The sequence below is a fragment of the Felis catus genome, chromosome E2 (assembly GCF_018350175.1).
Source record: "Felis catus isolate Fca126 chromosome E2, F.catus_Fca126_mat1.0, whole genome shotgun sequence".
NCBI lineage: Eukaryota > Metazoa > Chordata > Mammalia > Carnivora > Felidae > Felis > Felis catus.
Window position 1 is genome coordinate 24737974 of NC_058382.1, and position 17816 is coordinate 24755789.

Sequence of the window (17816 nt, forward strand, 5' to 3'; positions counted from 1 at the left end):
TTCAGGGGACAGTTGGAAGAAAGCTCTTTTTTCACCCCAGCATTTCACTGGACTGTCAATGCCTATCCCTTTGATCTGGCTAGGATGATTTTTGTCTTACAGTTGTATGACAAGACAGTGACATCATTGGGGCCTGGCTGGGTAGTAGGAGATAAAACCAGATGTAGGTAGACCAACAGGCTTGTGTGTTCCCCACCTCTTCCTACTCCTCAGGTTTAAGTGATTAGAGCAAGGAAGACAGCTCTAGGAACAGAACAGGGCCCACGGCAAAAGTACTAAGACTGTTGTCTAGGGAATGGAATAAGATGGGGGTCAGAGAAAGAATGGAGCTGCTGAGCCTGGACACGAACACCTGAATCTTGTTCCCACAGCACTGCCCCTCCCCCATCAATCCCCTTCTTCTGGTCCTTTTCTTCTCTCACTATTCTCCTTCCTAAATTCACCAGAAGGGACATGAACTAGGGCTTGGGATTTAGCCCAGTGTATACTCTTTGGTATACATTTAGCATCCAAAGTAGCTAATTACCCCAAGAGAATGTGAACTCTGAGTGGAAAAATAATGAGACATTTGAGGAGTCTCATTCTGTGAAAGAAGAACATCACACCCAACAACCTTTACAGAACAAAAATTTATAACCATAATAAAGTCAAAGATATATGAGAGGCAGTTGACAAAGCAATTATAAGTAATACCTAATTAGAAATACTGAAAATGAAAATTGTAATAATAGAAATATAGAGTTCCATAGATGAGTTATAGCAGAATGGATATAGCTAAAAAATAAATTAGTGAATTGGTAGGTCATATAGAATTTTTCTACTCAAAAAATATGATCCATTGACTAGCAGTAGCAACATCATCTAGGAACTTGTTAGAAATGCAAATTCTCGGGGCGCCTGGGTGGCGCAGTCGGTTAAGCGTCCGACTTCAGCCAGGTCACGATCTCACGGTCCGTGAGTTCGAGCCCCGCGTCAGGCTCTGGGCTGATGGCTCGGAGCCTGGAGCCTGTTTCCGATTCTGTGTCTCCCTCTCTCTCTGCCCCTGCCCCGTTCATGCTCTGTCTCTCTCTGTCCCAAAAATAAATAAAAAACGTTGAAAAAAAAAAACTTAAAAAAAAAAAAAAGAAATGCAAATTCTCAGACCTTGCCCAGATCTATCCAAATCTGAACGCACATGTTAACAAGATTCCTGGGTGATCTGTATGTTCGCCAAAGTCTGAGAAGTGCTGACATGGTTCTCAACACCGGCTGCACACTGGAGTTCTCTAAGAGATTTAAAAGTACCCACCACCAGGGGCACCTGCCTAGCTCAGCTGGTTAAGCATCTGTCTCTTGATTTTGGTTCAGATTACAATCTCACAGTTGTGAGATCAATTCCCACGTTGGGCTCAGCGCTGCACATGGAACCCACCTAGGATTCTACCTCTCTCTCTTTCTGCCCTCCCTTTCTTGCACTCTCTCTCTCTCTCTTTCTCTCTCTAAAATAAATAAGCAATAACAACAAAAAAAGTACCCACTAGAGAGCTTCATTTGATTAGTTTGAGGCATGCAGTTGTGAAAGCTCACAGAAGATTCTAATGTGTAGCCAAATTTGAGGAACATTGACTTAGAGAAGCCTTCTCAGGAAAAAGATAGTATTAAAACAATGTAAAATGTGAGAGATATGGTACACAGAACTGGAAAGATCAACATCCATGTAATTGAAGTCCTACATGGAAAGACACAAGAGAAAGGAAGAAATGGTTTTTGAAAATAATGAATGAGAAATTCCAAAATTAAAAGAAATATTCAGGACCTCAGGTTGATATATTGAAAAAGTGCAAAAGGGATAGATTTTTAAAAAAAGATTCACATGCAAAAATATATTGATATTTGGGAACATTAGGGATAAAGAGCAGCCTTTAAAAGATGTAGCATGAAAAGTAGATCATTCAAATATGAACAATAATAAGACAGTAACACTCAAATGCAATTCCAGTGTTTTCATCCACCCAAAGTGATGAAAGAAAAAATTTTGAACTCAGAATTTTATATCTAGTTCAACTAGCACTTACACATGATAACAAAGTAAGATACCCACAGCCATACAAGCTGCAGACCAACTTTGAAATGCTGTGTCAGTTCAGGTTCATGGCTGAAGCACACAAAGCAGAGCTGGATGCACAGGCCATGTACAGAAATACCCTGGAAAGGTGGAGGGGTGGTAGTAGGGAATGGAGGAGAAGCCCTACTGATTTTCCTTGTTGCCTCAAACCCCAGGCTGACAGCACAGTGCTATCACTGATCCTGACTTTGTGGAAATGTTTGATATTTTGTTCATCATGAATTTTTTTCATTAATTTTAATGCTTTAAATATCATATTAAAATATTATCTGTCCTTGCTGAGTTTTTTGAAACCCTTTACATTTTGCAACCCCAGGTGAGTGCCTCACTCCACCCAACTCACCCTAGTCTGCTACTAACCTACTCCTACTACTATCCAGCTGTCTCACAGCCTCCAGGTCTCTGGGAATGGGATATCTGCAAAACTGCCTCAGCTCATCAGTGCCTCCAGACCCAACCATCCAAGGTAAGGGTGTTTCTTCCCGCATGAAAATCAAAAACCAGGCCACCACTCACTTGGCAGCCCCATCCCCAGCCGGCCAGCAGAGCACCACAGAACGTGGGCTAACCACTCTGAAGATTGAAATTCAGCTTGAGAACTTTGTGGTTGGAGAGGGCTCCTGCTGCGAGAAGGGAATATGACAGATGGCATAAGATATTACAGTAATTTTACTGACAAAGCACTAAGCGTATCACAGAAGAAGTTCAAAATCAATTCATCTGCTTCCCAGCAGAAGCAAGTCTAACAGGCAGTGAAGCATAATCTTGATAATGTAGTTGTTCCAAAAGAAGAAGGAATTAACCAGGCTACCCTAAATGTGTTTGTATGACTTTTTTTTGTTTGTTTCTGTTACTCTGATAAGGACTTAAAATCCCATTTGTATGGAAATAAACTAAGCTCCAAAGTTATCTTCCTGTTCTGGGGCATTAGCTCAGGAGGTTTGCCATGAACTCTTCTCTAGCTAAATAGGATCTTAGGCTTCGACCCTGCAGAGTTTCAGCTTTTGTTGTTAAAGAAAAAATTCACCCTTGTTCTGTTAAATAACAAAAATTCAATCAAGTAAATTTTAAAGATCCGGCTGGCTTTATTAAGAAATTCACGAATTAGGCAGCATCCCATGAGGGGAGCTCCAAAGGGCTACAGAAAGAGAAAGGTTTTTAAAGGCAGGAAAGTAAGTCATACACAGAAAAATGATTATTTCAGGTGTGGTCACTTATTTATGTTGGGAACAAAAGAGTCTTACTAGGTGGATTGCCCCATCTTCCTTTGGGGGATGGAGAAGCCATGTGAAAGATTACCTTACTGGTGCTGACCAGAAAATTCATAACTGGCTAGTTAAGTCTGCATTTCTGGGGGAGGTTGAAACTGCAGTTAAGTTAGGTATTAAGCCCCAGTTTGGTGACTTGGCCTAAGTGACCCCATTTGGGGCACAGGGTTTTCTTTTCAACAATTCCAGCCACTGCAACTATGTCTCTTTTAGGGGCTGTATCCATTAAGGTTCTTTGATGGCAAACAAAGAAAACTGACTCTGAGCAACCCAACATCCTTCTTATAAGTTCTTTCTCTATTTGAATTAAAGAAAGAATCAGCTGAGCTAGAGAACCAGGTTTAATTGGAACATGAACCATGCAGTGTGTTGCATAGATAGGAAAGGGCTGGGGTAGGTGGTATGGAATAGTTGACCGGTTTGTCAGAGTTCATTCATTCCAACAACAGACCCCCAACTGATTACTTCACTCAGGATTCAAAGTCTCCACAAAACTAATCTAATTGTCCATGTTTGGGTCATGTGCCCACAATATTTGACAATCCCAAGACTGCACTCAGTGAGTGAGGAAAATTTCCCAGTAGAGATATGAAGGTGCTGTGACTGAAAGAAGGGGGAGTGGGTGCTTGGTAAGCAACCATAGAGGAGCAAAGTCTTCTCAGAAATTAAAGGCACACTGTTAAACACATTGAAGTTCCAGTGTTTCCCTAGCACATTCTAACAATATAGAAAGGTTTGAAAAATGCACTTCACGCGGTTCCTGATACATAATAAACAAATCATTATCATTACTTTCATCATCATCATCATCAACAACAACAACCAATATTTATTATTTGAACTATCTGGCCAAGACTTCATAAAAGTGAGATTTTCTGGTGGACCAGGGAGAGCATCTGAAATGGCTTGGTTTTTTTTTTTCAGTGGAAGAAATAAAGAGGTGGGTTATCACTGGCAAATGCTTCTGAAGAGTCCTGGCCTCCTGCTACAGCCCAAACTTCATTGTCCATGCTACTCCAGGTCCATGTTTCCATTAAGCACAGTGGGCACACTGTCCAGGGTCCACAAGACTGTTAATAGGCACACAAAATGTTTTTAAGTCAGAAGAAAAAAACATGAACTTTTAAGTTTAAGAAAATGTATAATATTATGTATATGTATAATACATAATATTGTCTTTTTATCTCAAGTTTTTATTTAAATTCTAGTTAGTAAACATATATATTTGTCTTTGTACCAACATAGTTGTTAAATATAATAATGAAAGTCATAGAGCAGCTCTGAGTCACCCCCCACCACATCAAAATTTGTATGCTTTGTGGAGGAAATCTAGGGCCACTTTCTTTCCATTCATGACCAAGAATCTTCCTCCATCCCACACTAGATCTTTCTAAATCATTCTTAATACTTTACTGAGTATGGGGCTGAAAATGTTCATAGACCTCATATTCTTTATTTAATAAACAGATTCATTAACTATCTAGTACTGGCCAGATACTCTGAAAACTACTGGAACACAGTTGTGGCAAGGTAGACGTATTCTTTGTGTTCATGGGGATTAAAGTCTAATTGGAGAAATATGTAACCAAAGTGCTCATCTTACCTGGCTCATCTTACCTGGCTCATCTTACCTGGTTACTAGGGGTATATATATCCATATCTAAGGGGTTTTTTTTTTTTTTTTAATTTTTTTTTTCAACGTTTATTTTTGGGACAGAGAGACAGAGCATGAACGGGGGAGGGGCAGAGAGAGAGGGAGACACAGAATCGGAAACAGGCTCCAGGCTCTGAGCCATCAGCCCAGAGCCCGAGGCGGGGCTCGAACTCACGGACCGCGAGATCGTGACCTGGCTGAAGTCGGACGCTTAGCCGACTGCGCCACCCAGGCGCCCCCTCTAAGGGTTTTTTTAAATTTTATTTTTAGGTAATCTCTACACCCAATGTGGGGCTTGAGTTTACAATCCTGAGATCAAGAGTCATATGTTCTACCAACTGAGCCAGTCAGGCACCCCGCTATATCTAAGATTTTTTTGTGATGCTCATCATAGCACACATAACCTACCCCCGAACTTCACAGTTCCCAAATCCTCACCGTAATGCCCCCATTAATTCCTTTTATAAGAATCTTCATTCAAACAGGTCTAGAATACAGTCTTTCTCATTAGAACATCATAAGTATAGAAGAAAGGATGGATGGATGGATGTTTGGATGAATAGGTGAAAGAAGGGAGGATAAAAAACAAAAGGCAAAAAGAACAGATGATCAATGGAAGGACAGATGGATTGATAAATGTATGGAAGTTTGACTTCAGGGATGAATAAGTGGATGGAGAGAGGAAGGAAGGATTAAATTAAGGAAAAGAGGAATGGAGGGATAAGTGGACAGATGTGTTACTAAAAAATTATATAGAAATATAGGAAAAATGGATGCAGAGGGTTGAATGGGTGGGTGGTATAAGGATAAATGAATGTATGGATGAGTGGATATAGTGATTAGTGACATGCAAATAAATAAATGAGATTGAGGGATAGATAGAATAATTGAGGAAGAAAAAGATTGAAGTAGGAAAGTTTGAACAGATGTTTGGAAAGAAACATAGCTAGATGAATAGGTGGGTGAATGCAAAGTGGATACACTGATGACCAGGAACACAGATGAGTAGACAAATCAAGGCATGGCTAAAGTAGTAGAGGCAGGGATGTATGGAGCTTCATTTGATGGAGGGAATGATAGACTTGTGTGTGTATCAATTAATGAGTAGATTGCATGAATATCTGGATCAATGGATGATGAACTGATAAATTAAAATTCAAGTTACAAGTGGTAAGAGAGAATAAGCATATACTAAAAGACATTGTATGTAACTTAATACAATAGAATGTGGCACACAGAGTGTCATGTTACAGGCTATCCTGATATTGCTTCTAACTGGGGATGTTAGTGTCAGAAGGCATCTGAGGTAATAAACTGTGTGAAACCTTGAAAGGTGACATCAGTTTGGACTGCAGTCACACATGAAGGCTTTATGGGGAGGTTGGCACATTCATCAAAGTGAACAAAACATTGAGCTGAAATGGGGTGGGAAGGCCCCATCTCTTCCTCCTCAAGTGAGGAAGTGCCCCCCTCCTCTCTGCTTCTCTGAGACCATTTGTCTGCCATTTGTCCCTATCAGTGATAAATTATTTGTTGTTGTTGTTGTTAATTAAATAACAAAAAAATGTGGAATGGGAAGACATTCTGCAAATTCTCAGGTACTCCTTTTAGCTGTGGCACTTCTGCATATATTCATTCAATTAGCTACATATTTTAGAAGGGCCTCCTCTGTGCCAGGCCCTTCCATGTGGGAGACAGAAAAGAATTGGAGAATTACTGTCCTCTATCAAGTCCCAGAGCCTCCACCACTTTCCAGGCACATGACCCTAGGCATGTTTCTTAACTCATGTAATCCCCATAGCAATGCTACAAAATAAATACTGTTATTATCCCTATTTTAAAGATGAGGAAACTGAGGCACAATGAAGTTAATTCATATAAAGGACATATGTCAGGCACTGTTATAAGTATTCAAAACCATTATTCATTTTCCATACCCTGTGGTAGATTGCAAAAATGGCCACAGTTCTTCACCACTCCCTGCCCCCATGCCTTTGCAATGCCATTTAGCAGCCACTTCCATCAAAAGACATTCTATTTCCCCACCTCTTAAAGCTGGGCTGACTGGCAACTGCCATAGGACAACCGAATGTGGCAGACATGATGTGTCAGTTTTGAGCCTAGGCCTTAAGAGACAGTGCAAGTTTCCTGTGTCTTGGACCTTGATGCTGCCATGTGAACAAACCCAAGCTAGTCTGCTAGAGGATGAGGGACCATGTGGCACAGCTACCCCAGTCACTCCAGCTGAAGCTAGGCAACTTTTGGACATGTGAGTGAAGCCACTCAGTCTCCAGATGACCCCCACTGACCACAGAACCTGAGCAAGCCCAGGGGAGATTTGCTAAGCTTACCCCTGATCTGCAGAACTGCCCAGTTGACCCCGAGGCTCAAGCAAGAGTCATGGTTGTTGTTTCAAGTCACTGAGATTGGGGTGGTTTAAAGGGTATAGTAGGGACTCCTAAAGACCATATAAGTTTGAAAAGGACACATACTCAAAAAGGCCAAGATATAAAGATGTAGGAGCACAAAGAAGTAAGGATGGATCTCTTCTCACCAGAGCAGGGGGGTCAGTGCATTCCTGGTAGAGATAGTTTTGGGATCAGGCCTTGAGGGAGAGTGGTGTCTGTAAGGCATCCCCACTCCTAATGGCACAGCAACTAAAGCCTAAATCCCAAAAGTCCACCCAAGAGCTTCAGACTCATGGATGAGTCAGGCTCCCTCCTGGTCACAGGCACCAAAAAGTCTCAAGAGGATGTCAAGCTGGTCAGGACAAGGGGCACCACACCTCCACTTGGGTGGCCTTGAGACCAGATTACTGGACACCCAGACACAACCCAAAATGTCTAGCCAGGGGCCAAGTCCTCCTACCTCCCTGCTCCCCTGTGCAGACTTCGTGGCCCTCCTTTCCCATACTCCATTAGCATTCCTAATAGATCCTGTAAAGAGCCATGCAACTCCAAACTCAGGGAAATGTTCAAAACCATGTTCAATACCAAAATGAGACAAGAGAAACCATGATTAATTCACAAGGAAGCAACTGGCTTTAGAGACGAGATGAAGCAGGCAAGAAGACAAGGGGTGTCTGTCAGCAGCAGTTACTTCCAGTGAGCAGCTTCACACATAGTACCTGCTGGCTCACAGGGGAAGCAGTGTGAACTGACCATCAGGCCAGCAACTACAGAGGGAACCAGGCATTATCTCCAAACTGGCTTTGATCAAAAAGTTATACATGCTCACAGTTTAAGACTCAGGAACTTTACAAGATTTACTAAAAAATAACAGCCTTATGCCTCTCTAACCCAAATACCCCCAACTCCCAGAATTAACCACTCTCAACTGTTTCTACTGATCTATTTGGTATTACCTAGATATCTCTGAAATATCAAGAAGGAGCCATACGTGTGCTTTTAGCCCTAGGCATCATTTATTTTCTTTCCAATGTAGTGAAAACAGTGCTGTTTGCTTCCTATTAGAGGCTTTCCTGAGATACCTTCTGATCCCTACCTGTCAGGTCTATTTAAGGTCAAGACACTAGCATGCTGATTGGAAGCTCAATCACATGGTAAGACTTACCAACTGTAGGACAACCAAGCAGTCAGTCCACTAAAGAACTTCCAATGTCAGTATCTCTGAAGAAGTGACAAAAAAGAGACCCTAAAGAAGTTTCCTTTAAACTCCTGCCCATAGCATTACAGGCCTGGCAGTCAGCAACCTGGAAGCTGAGTGGGAGAAGAAGCTATTATAGAAATATTCAAAATGATACCGTTTTTACTACAGCACACCTGTATCTATAGCGCATGGTATCTTCCCCATCTCAGGCCAGAGACCATCTGTTTTATCTTCTCTGAGAAAAAAAAAAAAATCTTCTCCTTCCCACCTGTGTGGGAAGACCAATCACCAACACCATGGAATGGAAGAGGATTTCCCATTCTAACTGCTTCTAAAATAGATTTTCTGCTTTTTCAAGCATTGTCTTTACCTCCACCTCCAGAGATACCTGAAAGTGACAATTTCTGAGCTTTTTCCTGGATCTTCAGTGTAATTCAGGCTGCTTCTGACCAGAGACTGCTTAAGCCAGCAGTCAGGAAACCCAAATCAGTTACCACTTGTCTCCGTGCTTTTCAAAATGTGTATATTTTTGTTTCATTTCCCTTTTACTTTGTTTTTCTAAACTTATATCTTTTTTTAACTCTTGCTTTTTGTTTACTCTCAAAACTTGACTAACATGCCAATGAATGTATATGTTCCATCAGCCATCTCTACCTAGAACCTAAACTGACCTTCAACCCTAAGAAATCTCAGCCCTGAGTTAACAAGGAGACTCAGAGAACACCTTACTCCCCTGTTAGTCTCCTGAAACCAACCAAATATCCTCCCCCATGGAACTACAGACAGGAGGAAATGTCCCACAGCACCAGGGACACAACACCTTTCTAACACATCACCTGTTGTGATTAACACATCAGCTATTGTTTCAGACTGGGCAGCCCCAGTCCCTTTCTGCAGTTGTGTATGTGACCCAGGCCTAACCAGTCATAACATCTCACTACCCAGGGCAGTGATTGCCCCAGAAGTGGAGAGGTGATTCAACTTAGACCAATCAGAGTCCTTTCCTAGGTACAGAGTCAAGGTGAAGAAGTACTGGAGAAAAGAAAACTTCTGAGATGAAAAGATGTTGACTTGGAGCTGCCAGAGGCTACCTTTTCCACCACATAGAAAACATCTGTCTGTAGTGAGAAACAATCAAGCCACACTGAGATGTGTGTGAGAGACAGAGACTGAGCACAAGATGGAAACATCGAGAATGATGATAGCAAACAGAATGGGAAGAGAAAGAGAAATGGGCATTTCTGGAATAAGATGGAAGGAATTCTGTAACATGGACATGCAAACTAGTAACTGATGTTTGTAGGTGAGAAGCAGTGGGAGAAGTGTCAAATGAGCTAAAGACAGTAGCATCCCAATAACTGGCTCATGGGGGTGTCAGCACCAGTGAGGGTAAGAGAAATGGGAGGCCCAAGACGGTGGAGTTCACAGAGAAGCCATAGAACCAAAAAGGAAGAAAATAATTATCTGAGCCCAGTGTAGGTGTCTTTCATCCCAGCATCTTTGTCTCCACTACCAAGTTAAAAAAAACAAACAAAAATCTGTCATGTGTTCATTGTAAGCTTAATTCAATCTGTCTCAAGAAAGGATGTAACAAGGAATAGAAAATATCCATGCTATGCGCGACTTTTCTAATGTGTTCACCTGGACAGTGATGACAGTCTCACCTCCTGACTTTTCTGACAGTGTGGTCTATCAATTATCTCTGAAAAAGTTAGAGACAGAGGGAGGCAAACCATAAGAGACTCTTAAGAACTGAGAATAAACTGAGGGTTGATGGGGGATGGGAGGGAGGGGAAAGCGGGTGATGGGTATTGAGGAGAGCACCTGTTGGGATGAGCACTGGGTGTTGTATGGAAACAATTTGACAATAAATTTCATATTAAAAAAATACATTCACATTTGAGCCAGATTTTTTTAGTTAAAAAAAAACTATCTCTGCCATGCAGCAAAACCGTGTGCGCACACACCCACCCACACACACACACACAGCACTTTCATAGATGTACATGCACACATATACACAGAAATGAACTTTCCTAGCATGAAACAATACCCTAACTTTCAAAATCACCAATTTTGCCTGTTGCCACAGTAACCAGCAGCATTAAGTCCTGCTTCTAAAATTTCAAGAGCAGATGACATGAAGTATGTATGTGTAATTGTACTGTGTAAGCAGAAAGATCTTTTCTTTCATATAAAATATGAGTGTATCTCAGGTGAGATGGGTGTTTATATCATAATGCTGTCAGACAAATATAACCAAGTCCCTCTGCCTCCCTGGCTCTCCACCCCAGTATGTATGTGTGACTTCCAGAAGAAAGTGGAAAGCAAGATGGCAAAGAGGGATCAGCCTCCACAGGAAGTCCCTGAACTGATTTGTGTTGTAGTCATTCCAAAGATCCTCAGGGGCTCAAGTCTATTTACTTCCCAAATTGAGTGGGTGGGATTACTCTTTATTTCAACTCTTACAAGCTGGAGTTCCTATTGTCCCCAGTGATTGGCTGGTTCCTGGGCACCATTAATCATCATGGTGTGTCAGCATGGAAGGGCCCAGGAATGAGGTCAGAACCCTTCATTTTGCAGGTGGAGATTGACAGAGGTTATAACTGGGTGGTTCTGGACAAGAAGGGTATAGTCAGTGGAAGCCCCCCATGCTGCCTCCACCCCAAAAAGAGCCAGAGCCAGGTCTGGATTGGGCCATATTGATTTTTCTCTCATCCAGAGGCTTTCTGCAGATATTCTAATGTCATTTTCAGACCATTTTACTTCTGGAGACAAGACTGTGCAGTTCCATAACTGGCAATGACCCCAGGTAACAAACACTGAGAATTGTTTCTGACCACTATAACACAGGACACCAAGTAAACTCTAAAAAGAAACCTTCAGTCATGTAGCATTCAAATCTCACATTCAGGACCAAGAGAAAGAACCTTATTCAATAAATAAGTAAATTTTTGTGATTATTTCTGTAGTCACATCTTTAATAAGCTTTCTGGGAAAGGTAGAGGTTTTAAATGTTAATCTACTCATCCAAATAATTCTGATCTCCTTGAGGGAAGAAATGATTTCAAAATGGTGGGTAATGTTTTATTTATTTTTTTTTTGGTGGGGGGGTAATGTTTTATTCAAGGAGTGGTTCCCATGCTGGGCACAGAGCCCCCACAGAAGTAGCCTTCCTCCAATGCCTGTGGGATAGAGGAAAAGATGGAAGTGGATGGATGAAAATTCTCTACCAGTAAAATACACAAGAATGAATGAATAAATGAATGAATGAACGAACAAACACATGAATGAACAAACAAGTGAATGGTTTTAGAAAGGAGGGAAGGTTTGAGGGATAATCAGAGCCAGAAGATCCTGAAGGAAATGGGCAGGCTTTGGTTTCCAGGTCCAGGGAAAGACTAGCCTGCCTCTGCCTTAGCACATTCTGCAGGAAATCCCTTCTGGGCCACACCACATAGCACCATCTCCACTGCCTTCTGTTGCTGAAACTTGATTCAGCTGTGTCTGTTACAATGTCAGAAGGGAAAAAGAGAAGACAAATGAGAAATAAAATTATGATAATTTCCACTGCTTTAACAGTTGTGTTCATTTTCTGTGTGCCTAAGAAAGGAAGTTACAGTTCGCAGCTCAGTGACCAAGTCTTCTATGGTACAGCTGCTGGGCCATCTTGCTGTGACTGCATCCAAAGTCCGCAGGACATGGAGGGCTCTGCTGGGGTTGGCCCTCCACCACAAGGGCCTGTGCCTGCCTCTTGTGGCAGCACCTGACCCACCCTCGACACTTCCATCTTCATCATAACAGCATCCATCCTGTGTCTCAGATGACATCTGGTCATGAAACATTCCCAGGCTCTGTCTCCCTTCCCAGGGGCACCAGCATCTTCATCCACTGCTGGGTTTCTCTGAAGCTGCTCTCTATCCTGGTGGCCAGATTGTTTCTTCTGATAAACAAGGCAACAGGGCTTAATTAAAGAGTTCCCTCTTTGGGGGACAGAGCAACTACCTTCCCTTGATTAAAACGTTTGCCAGCTGTTTCCTGTTCTGGTCTCAGGTTGGCTTGAATGTTCAGGAAAGTCAGATACTTGACTCACTGGGTAATTATTTCTCCTTATTAAAAATCTCTTTTCCTCCATGTGATCAATATGCAATTCCCCGTCATGATGTTGAGCTCTTCCCACCTCTTCCATCCATCTCCACTTCCATTTTGGTTTTGTGATCTGATCCCACCCCTTGAGATGAAGGAATGAGCCCTCCGTCTTTGGAGCATGAGCTCTCCAGGCTTGCCCTGGTTCCTCTGAGTGTCCATGTCACCAGGGGAAAGCCAGCCAGGCTGTTTTCCAGGGCTCTCCTTCACCCTTACTCACAACACAAAACCCTCAGTTGTCTACACTTGGAGGACACCCTCGCAGCAAAGGCAGCACTAGGAGCCTCTTCACCTCAGAGATGAGTGTCTCCGGACACTCTGATGTCTCCCCTCCCCACCTCCTGCCCTACCTGCACAGATTTTCTGAGATGCTGGGATTGAGGGAAGATGAAGAGAGAAAACTTCAGAAAGCTGCACCCAGAAGGCAGAGCCCAGACATAAAATGTTTAAGAAGGCAAGAAAAATATCCATAACCTTAGAAATGTCTATGCCAGATTGCTTTTCATTTTGGAAAAGGCCAAGTCCACCCATCTCTGTTGGCATTCCTCAGCATACTTTATACCCCTATGTCACTTTAGGACACAGAAAGTCAACAAAGAACAAAGCTACAATTGAAGGAATGGGTTTTATTCACCCTTTCAACAATGTATTGGTTGATTACTCTGTATCAGGTAAAGCTCTAGGTGCTGGGACTAGAACTTCTGTCTCATCTGAGTTTATGTTTTCAATGGATGAGAGCAGAAGTTCTGCTGACTGGGACACACTAAGAAGACAGAGTGTGACCTGGGTGACTGGAGCGGAAGGGCAGGTGACTCATGTAGTTTGGGTACAGGCAAAGAAAGCTCTCTGAAGAGGCTCCTCCCACCTGCCTGGTCCAAAAGTCTCTACCCCATCCCCCTCTGGAAATAACAATTTCAAGCTCAGGAAAGCTAGATGTAACCCTTGAGACCATTGCCAAAATCTAAGTAAAACCTCTAGTAAAGATTTTAATACCCGATAAAGCAGATCTTCATCCCCAGTAGGCAACAGGGGAAGCTATTTAGGTTAAATACCTGATTTCAAGTTGTTGTTATTGCTATTGCTGCATTTTGTTTCTGTTGTGCCTGATAAAGGAGAGGAAAGCTGCAGTCTCTTGAAAACCATATGAGCAATAGTTTCCTGGAAGACAAAATCCCCAAAGACGTCTCTGAAACCGTCAGTCATATTCTGACTCATGTACATCTGCTGGGCGTGGGAGTTTGCTAAAAAGTTGCCAGGTAATTTAGTGATATGTATCCAAAGCCTTAAAAAAATACCTTTTCTTTGCATCTTTCCTTAATTATTTCCTTTAAATATATTCCTAGAAATGGAATTCAGCTTGCAGTGAGGTTCACTGTAGCACTGTTTGTAAAAGTGAAAGGCTAACCACGTGCTAACTGCCCATCACAGGGAATTAATTATGTCTGCTGGGGCCCTGCACACCATCCCACAAGGAGGTGGCATGACTGATGAGAAACCTAAAGTGGGGGAACAGCAGGAACCAGTCTGCCCCACTGTGATTGATTTTTAACTGTTCCTATAAACACAAACGAGTCCAGTCAGTTAAACATCAAAATGTTCAGAATGATTATCCCTGGAGGAGTGAGAATACAAGAGATTTTCATTTTCCCTTCAGTATTCTCTTATTTTTTAAACATCACATGATATTTGAATGACTTTTTCAGGTTAATTTTTAAAAGACAACAAAATAGTTGCCCAGAGAAACCCTCTCTCCTAAGTGCAGTCCCCACTCCAAAGTGGATGGTAATTGGATTGCCGGGCACCCAGCAGGTGGCCCACCCTTTATTCAAGGGTCAGAGGTTACCTGGGGGTTAACTTGAGTCCATGGACCACAGTGAAGTCCTTGGGAAGGAGGGAGTCTCTCAGAGTACAGGCAAATGTGACTGTGAACTCCCCACACTGCAAGACTCCTGGGAGAAGCAGCCATTCTGTTCTGCTCCCCTTAGTCAAGGCCCCACCCCACCACCCAAGGTGTCCAAGGCCCCACCCTTGGTCCATTTATCCAGAGCCCCCTGACCCATCAGACAGTGGACTGTCCTCGAGCTATGAGTGGGGGAGGAGCACCCTTGGGGTCCTCTGGGCCTGCTCCCTCCACACCCCTGTCCTTGGTGTGGGGGCTGTTTCCTCCTCCAGCCCTCTCCTTCTCCCCATAGGAAGGATATCCTGGTCCCTCCACCATTCCTCTGTGACTCTCCTTTCCACCACTCCCAGAGACTTGGCCTGGGGAAGGAGAAGCAAATTGTTTTTGTTCAAGATTAGGCTTTCCCTCTTCTACCACTGATATACTCCCAAACAGAAAAATAAGCTTTACAAAATTCAGTATTTACCTGCATATTTCCCATGTACTTCTCTCTCCCCCTGCCTCATCTCACTGGTCCATGGAGAGTCTGCTCCCAATTCACATTCACGCCACAGCTTCATCAGAGTCTCAGCTTTGCCTGCAAACAGTCACAGAAACACACAATTGCATGAATTAGGTAATATCTTCAAAGGGCCCATTAACATATAAAGGTTTAGAATCATTAGCTTAGACCATGCCTATGAAGATGAACTAAAGGATTTGAAATCTTCAGCCTTAAAAAAGAAAAACCTGAAAGTAAGGAAATTTTCACTAAGTTAAATTTCCATCTCTGGAATCAAGTGCAACTATGATTCAGCTCTGAATGATAAGGTCACCCAAATGGGTGTGTTGTGGGGTCCAGGAAGGACAGACACCCACACTTTCCCTGAACACATAGATGGGGGCTAGGCTCTGTCCCAGGGGGTTAAATCTTATATTTCCATGAAGCCTATAACTATCAGCAAATGTATTTTTATTTAAGCTCCAATCTTATATTGCATGTGTCCCTTTCCCTGGCTCTGAGCTCCTTGAGAGCAAGGCCTATGGTTTTTTCATCTCTATCTCCAGAGCCTTCTTTTAAGAGATGGGCATTCCACCATTTATTTGTATACCTCGGCCCTCAGCATCCCTGACACACTGCCCTGCACCTGCATCAACATCCCAGATCCCCCACAAGGCTTGCATCTTTGCATTTGCCATGGCATCTTGCAGCCCTGGGCCCTGCACTCAGCAGACCAGTTTATGTGGCTCCATCTGTGTCTGACTCCTTCCTTGCACATGGCTCTGAAACCACCCCAGCCCTTCTTCCCAGCACAGACCTGGGGGAGCTGGGTTGCGTATCTTTCCTGATATCCAGGTGCCTTCCATCCTTCTTTGCAGCTGTTTGCTCATTTTTCTGGATGCTTCTACACTTCCCAGGCCAGTCCTGTGATTCAGGTCATGCTCCTCTCACTCTGCCAGTGTGGACAACAGAACTGCAGTGTTTCATGGCTTTGGGCATTACATCCACAAATGGAGCCATTGTGCACAGCTGTATCCGTGTAAAACAAGAGTTCCCTGCCCACAGGATGTGGGGGCCCTCTCTATAATTCTCTTTCATCTCCCATTCTTTCAGAAGTTTCATTCTTGCCCATGAGGACTTTCCTCTCATCTGTGGACATTAAAAGCTGGTTAGAAAGTTCTACTCAGTGCTGCCTGCATGTTAATGCTTCTAAATGGTCTCATTCTGATTCCTCTTGTTGTGAAACAAATGCCCGGGTGTCCCCCTTGCCCAAATTAACTATCGCAATCTGCCTGGCCATGCCTCAACCTCCCCAGACAAGGCCTGTCCTATACCATAATTAAAATTTACTGCATTCTTGGCTTTGTCATCTGGACCTTTCCATGTGATAAGAAGCACACAATTCTGAATTGTCTTCAAAATTGCTGTAAAATTGTGAATTATGGCAATTACAGTCAAACTTCAATTATTCTGATGTGCTAGGGGAACAGGACAATTTTGAATGAATGAAGAGACTTTACAAAAAGTAAGTAATGTATAAGGAGAGTGGTTAGATTTCAGAGTACCCCATTTCTGTCACAGGACACTCAGCCTCACACTGCAGTAGAGAATACAAGTAGCCCACCTTGTAGGAAATCAAGAAACACCCAGCATATCAGCTCCTTCATAGAGCAAGATGAAAACATTCTGCAGGGGGTGGCCCCTGTTTCTACTGTGAGCAAACCCCATAGTTATGCCCATGTGAGCCACTGAACGGAAATCCCATCAGTCAGAGCAGTAATTTTCTGGGAGGCAAATTTAAATGCATGCTATCTTCTTTCTTACGAGATAACCAAACTAAAGGTTAACTTTCACTTACCAAAACCTTGCCACATCTCAGCCAGAGTGTCACCCTGTCTCTGCCTGCAACTCACCTTCACTCTAGGCAAGGGTGCTTTTGAAAGCTTCTCCACTTAGAGATCAGAAGTATTAACAAGCTCTGCAAGCCAAAATGAGCCCAAGAAACTACACACTTGCAAATGTCTATTTTCAAAATGTTTACACTAAGGGAAATGTTAAGCCAGGTTCCCTAATTAGAACAAGTATCTGCATTGCGAGTAAGATGGGTTGTGCCCACCAAGCAGAGAGGAAACCAAAGGCAAGATGACATGTGACAGGCTCCAGGTGAGCAAAGGGCAAGCCAGCCCACATCTCTTTTAGTTCTTTAGGCATTTAATCAACTGTAAAAGCTGCTGCCTGCTGCCTCTTCTCCCAGTGGTCTCTCTATTATCACTAAAATAATAATGACAAATTGGGAAAGGCACAGAAGACAGGCAAATGTGAAGCCAAGTGTTACAGATAGCAACAGGAGGTGACAGCCAGCAGCCCTCAGGCACCAGGAGGAGCCAGGATGGCACTGAGGGCCTCCTCCCCAGGGAAGCAAAATCAGCTACCTGCATTTGTAGCCTACCAGGAAGTGGGGATGAACCAAGGAGGCTGCAGGATGGTGCCAAAAGAATCCAACCCCAAGCTGAATCAGCCATAAAGGATCAGCCTTGCCTTGTTTCTGGTTGAGAAAGGACAAAGGCAAAGCCCTGAAATTACAGGGAAGGAGTTTTAAGATAGCAGCAGAGGCCTCCCACCTTGGGCTTCACTGGGACAGTTAAGGGAAACTG

The 17816-nt window shown here is 43.0% G+C and overlaps 1 long non-coding RNA gene across 1 annotated transcript; it reads right to left on the reverse strand.

The window, feature by feature from the left end:
- Window positions 1-11710: 11710 nt before the first annotated feature.
- On the reverse strand, window positions 11711-15255 carry LOC111558111. Its single transcript, XR_002738670.2, has 3 exons — window positions 15148-15255; window positions 13834-13939; window positions 11711-12142 (listed from the first exon to the last, which is right to left on the reverse strand). It is a non-coding gene; the product is annotated as an uncharacterized LOC111558111 (long non-coding RNA).
- Between the last annotated feature and the right edge of the window lie 2561 nt (window positions 15256-17816).